Below are 5,768 nucleotides of genomic sequence, written 5' to 3' on the forward strand. Positions count from 1 at the left end.
AAAAAATAAAATTGCATCTTGTTTTGTTTTTGGCAAATCCCAAAGACGAATTTTCGTAGCACTAAAAATGGCGACAAAAAAGAATTGTTTTTTTGTTTTTGTTTCGTCAGCATTCTTTATTTTACGTTTCTTAGTTTCTAAATAATGATTTTTATTGAAACTTGAAATTTTTTGATAAAAATTGTTGTCAAAAAACCTTGTTTACAAAATTAAATTTCATAAAATTATGAGGCTTATGTATACTTTTTGTTCATTTTAATTTTTGAAGTAATATGATTCTGATGTAAAGTTTAAATGGGCCTTTCAGGTTATATCGTTAAATTTAGTAAAACTATTTCTCAGGCATTAGGTTTTAACTCTAATAAGAAGATACATATTTTTTTCTGTTTATTTACAAAAATTTTTCAGATGTGTTTTGGATGTTCCTTCTTTAAAAAAAAAAAGAGATACCATCTTGTTTTCGGTTGTATAAGAAAGGATATCAAACATTTTTCTTTTTTAAATTTAATAAGCCACATTAAAGAAGGAACGTTGCAATGCTACACGCTACATTAACGACGTCTCCAGAGTAATTGAATGACGGTTTATATAGAAATCGCAGGTATGCGTCTCATACAACAACGCCTCCTATAGTTCGTTGCGATCGCGAATTTAGTAAGCATATTTAAAACTCAGTTTATTAATTAAACTAAAAGGTAAATGTTATTCCTAGTAAGTGGAAGTAGTTGTGCTTTTTTCATATTATACCCAATTATCTCCTTTTATTTATGCACATAAAAAGTAATTTAAAAATGATGACCGGACAGCGTATTCTCATTCGACTTATAAATCACATGGCTTGACCCAGTTTTCACACATAAAGTTCCAGATTTCTTTGGTTGTTAACAACATAAAATTTGTAAAAGTTTACCAGGAAATTATTTATTTTACACTTTGTTTATACACACTTAAAAAATACAAAGTGTTGTTCATTGAAGGAACGGAATATTACCTTATTGTAACATTTTATGATATAGTTATTCAGTCGCCGTTTTCACATTTATTAAGACGCAACCAGGTACTTTTACTTCAAGGAAAAGAAGATCACAGATACCCACACATGTGACTTATGACGCCAGCGCCAGCTGATCGTGTACAAGCAAAATGGCGTATTAAAGTTGAGTTAAGTTTCGCCCCATAAGTTAGAACGTTAATTAGCGTGAAGTTAATTAAATACAACGCCGTATCGCACATCGAATTTACTAAAATATAATAATGTCTTGCTTACGTCTTTTGCTTAACTTAGATTTATATATTTCACTAGAAAAAGTGATAAATCTCTGTTTTATGAATCTGGCGACTTTTAAGCCTAATTAGTTTGTTTACGTTCTATATGGATTCTTGCCTGTCTTTGTATTAAGTAAGAAATATATAGTGAGAGAACTGAAATATTTGTGAAAGAATCTAGAATGTGTCACCTAAGAGATTTGATACCTGACGGACTTGGCTTACTTAAAATAAAATTGAAGGAACAGTTGCTAACGTAAGCAAATGCCAGGTTTCAACAACCAATCAGGATTGAGATACCCGCACTACGTAACTTGCAGGTATCCTATTAATTACATTTCTACTTTACTAAGATTCAATATCTTTAGGTTAACTTAAAGTGAAACTCTGTGCAGCTAATTTGAAATAATGAATGCAAACTAGCTATTAAAATTTCTAAAGCAAATTTTACTATTATACTGTGCTTAATTTTTAGACTTTACTTAGCTCTAAGTAATCTCTTACTCTGTAAAATATTCCAGATCAAATTATGTTATTAAGTACCGGGACTCAGGGTGCCGGTACTTTTTACCGAAAAATTCATTTTTAACGGATTATCTTAAAGAACAAAAAATGTGATGTTCATTAATTTTTAAAGAAATAATTACCGTAAAATCACCGAACCAGTCGAACAGAATAAGTATCATTGTGAAAATTACTGCATAATGTTTTATGATAAAAATGTATTTAACGTTAAAATGGATTTTAAAGATGATGCACCAAAAGTGCCGGTACTTTATATTGAAGTTTGACCCGGATTTTTTACAGTGTAGTCGAAAAATATTTAGCATAATTCTTATAGTAAACAAAAATTAGTAAGCAAAAGTTCTTATAGTAAACAAAAATTAAATCAAAGCTTTCCAAAATAAATAAATTAGTTAATTAATTAATAACTAAGTAAGTAAATAAAAAAAATGAATAAACAAACAAAAATATTTAAAAAAATAAATTTTTTTAAGATGAGGTTGTCATTGTAACCAAACAAAATGATAAAATTTAAATTCTATCGAAACGAAAACTAAGCCTTTGGTATCATTTCTGTACTGATGCATTATAAAATTTTTGGATTTTTTTTTTATCGAATAAATTTTTATTACGAATGATAACGAAGAAAATGATCAGCGACCCGAATAGAAAGCCGAGCTCTCATGTATTATAAAAATACTAGGAGGCTTCGCCCCCTGCTCGCTGGCGCTCGCCTACCTGCGCTCGCTCGCCAATGAACACAATGTTCTAGCACAAAGACATAATATATTATCATTAAAGACATAGTATTTTATCATCAAAGACATAGTATTGTACTTACGTAAAAGAATTCTACCAATGTTCTTATTGGCCTTTAAAAAAGTATATTAGCTATTTAGATTGTACATGGTGAAAAAAATCAAAACATTAGCTGAATAAGAAACATATTAGCAAAATAAATTATCAAATATTGCTTCACTAATAGTCTGCATTTTAAAGCGTGAAAATTCAATTTCATAAATAAACGCGAAATATAAAAAAATTCAATGCATTCAATACAAACACTTAAACGTTTTTTAGACGTTTAGGTAGCTCCCAGTAGAAAAATATCAATTCAACAGCGGCCTTTTAAAACATTCTCACTTCAATTAATTAAATAATTCCTAATTGAGTTTAAATTAAATATTGTAATGTTTTTAGTGCATGAATCTGAATTGAACAACCTGATAATGCTCACTCTGGTTATTGTTATCTGGTTGCTCACTACGTGCTCTTGCGCGCCGAATCCAATCAATTAAAAATGAAAACTGTTGCCAGCGCGAGAAAAGAAATATCATCGGTTTTATTGATACATACATACATACGTACGTATTAGCGTTTTATATAATATAGATAGATAGAAGATATTCCGTATCTACCATTTTTTTTTTAAATTAGAAAATAAAAAATATTTTTTTTAATTGTTGGAACAGTTAATTTTTTTCCCGACTCTTCAAGTTAATTAAGAGCTGTACGTTAATTAATACAATTAATGTGGAATTAATACACTTCATTAGTGGAATTAAATACAATTCATTTGTATGCCTTAAATGTTCAACTGAAACCATAAAGATAGCAATTGAGAGCATCGATATCGGTAATAAGATCGAAAGTAATTCATGGATACAGTTTTAAGATATTGATATTATTGTTTTAATTTTTTTTAACAAGTAATTATTATTAATAATTAATCATAATTAAAAATTAATAGTTGTTATTAATAGTAATTAATAGACTTCACTCAGAAAGAATTTATTTTTGTTACCGATTCTTCAACTTAATTAAGAGATATGCAATTAAATACAATTCATTTGAACATCTTAAATGTTCAACTGAAACCATAGTGATAGCAATCTAGCGTATATATAAATAGAATATTTATTAATAATAAACAGTAATTTTAAATTAATAGTAATTAATAATTAATAATAATTAATAGTTGTTATTAATAGTTATTAATAAAGTTTCGCTCAGAAAGCATCACCAAAAGCAATTTTTTGTAGGATATCATTTTTAAAATTTTATTAAATTATAAGTATATATAATTATTATACTTCTCAACTTTCTGTAAATAATTAATTTTTAAAATATTAAAACTTTTTTTTAATTTTAAATTAAAATTTTTTGAGTTTGAATTCTAAGCACGGGATACTTATAACATATTACTGCTCTTTGTATGCTGATACTTATAACAATTTAATAAAAGTTAATTTTTATTAAATATTTTTTAAAAAAAGATTTCGTTTGAATTGCATTTTTAATGTCCTGATATCTTTCCTGTTATGCTAATTGTGTTCCAAAATGTTGATAAAATGTTCATTTATTGATACAACTAATAATCGACATTGATCGAAAAAGCTTTTCGTGAAAGCAATTTGTTTTGTTTGAAAATGTGAAGAAATCTTGCAACTCTCATGAAATTCAACTTTAAGAAAAAAAATGACTTTGAATCGATAATCTATAAATACTTAATACCTAATACAAATAGCATCGAATTAATTTCAAAAAGATTTCAGAAATTGAAAAAATATCCCTCTAAAAAAGTAAAAACGAATTTTTTTTTTTTATTTTTTTCAAAAAAAAAAAAAGATAAATTATATTTATTATGCAAATTATACAAATACCATACATAAAATATAGTATAAGTAAATATTATTTATCGATGAGTTTTACATTAGGTAAGAATTTATTAAAGAATCAACATGCAATATTAATTTATCAAATTATATTTTTTCAAAATAATTTTTTAGAATTATACCAAAATACCATGTCCACTAAAGTTCTAAGATAATGCTAATAAATTCTAATTAACTATAAGATTCCACTTAAATTTAATTCATGTAAACCGAAATAAAAAATAATGTTTAAAAATGTAATAAATAATTAGAAAAATTATTTTCATAAGTAAAGAATATAATTTCAAATTGATGCGATGGGCTAGTAAACAGTAAAAATAAATATCTAGAACATCAAAAAAGCAATGGTACTCACTTTTATGCTATAGTGTTTATATTAAATTGTCGTTTAGCGAATAAACTTAAAATAATGTCAACCTGATTTTATATAAATTTATTCCAAGTAAAAATAATACTAATATATTCTGTCTACTATAAATACAACCAGGAATTTCCAAGGATTTCTAGAATTCGAACTTTTCCAGGAAACCTTGAGAGAAGTTAAGTTAGGAGGCAGAGTCGTAAACAACATCATCATCCTCATTTCTTAAATTGCCCGCAGGTAATAAGAAGAAAAAAAGGTGATCCCGAACACAATTTTCTCTGACCAATCCCTCTTCATGAGTAAATACACGATTAAGTATTGATTTTAAGCAACCGAATTAATTAAACACTCAACGGCCAGACAGAAAGCTACACGTGAGTTGAAAACACGTTGATTTAATGAAGTTTAATGAATGCTGTTTAAATTCGAATTTAAAAATTAAGTATTATAAACCACTAGGATGAAATGGTGAATGTATCAATAATTTAATTTTAAGTTTTGAATTGTGAACCATATATAGAGAATTATTGCGACTGTCTTACTCAAGAATAACTCGGCCGATTTCACAAAATTTTTTTTTAATCGGCACTCAAAAAAATGTAGATTAATGAGGTTTAATGCAGTTTTAATGATGAATGCTGTTTAAATTCGAAATTAAAAATTAAGTAGCCACTAGGATGAAATGGTGAATGTATCAATAATTTAATTTTAAGTTTTGAATTGTGAACCATATGTAGAGAATTATGGTAACCGTCTTACTCAAGAATAACTCGGCCGATTTTACAAATTTTATTTTATTGGCACTCAAAAAAATGAAGATTAATGAAGTTCAATGAAGTTTTAATGATGAATGCTGTTAAAATTCAAGTTTAAAAATTAAGTATTATAAACCACTAGCATGAAATGGTGAATGTATCAATAATTTAATTTTAAGTTTTGAATTGTGAACCATATGTAGA

At 26.6% G+C, this 5,768-nt stretch overlaps 1 protein-coding gene across 1 annotated transcript in view; it reads right to left on the reverse strand.

Annotated features, from left to right (window-relative positions):
• LOC107440582 (thiol S-methyltransferase TMT1A) overlaps positions 1 to 4,836 on the reverse strand; it is a gene marked incomplete at its 5' end in the record, with an annotated part of 11,501 nt that extends 6,665 nt beyond the window's left edge. Inside the window, 1 exon segment of the mRNA XM_016053553.3 lies at positions 4,801 to 4,836.
• Between the last annotated feature and the right edge of the window lie 932 nt (positions 4,837 to 5,768).

This window comes from Parasteatoda tepidariorum, chromosome 3 (genome assembly GCF_043381705.1).
Source record: "Parasteatoda tepidariorum isolate YZ-2023 chromosome 3, CAS_Ptep_4.0, whole genome shotgun sequence".
Taxonomy (NCBI): domain Eukaryota; kingdom Metazoa; phylum Arthropoda; class Arachnida; order Araneae; family Theridiidae; genus Parasteatoda; species Parasteatoda tepidariorum.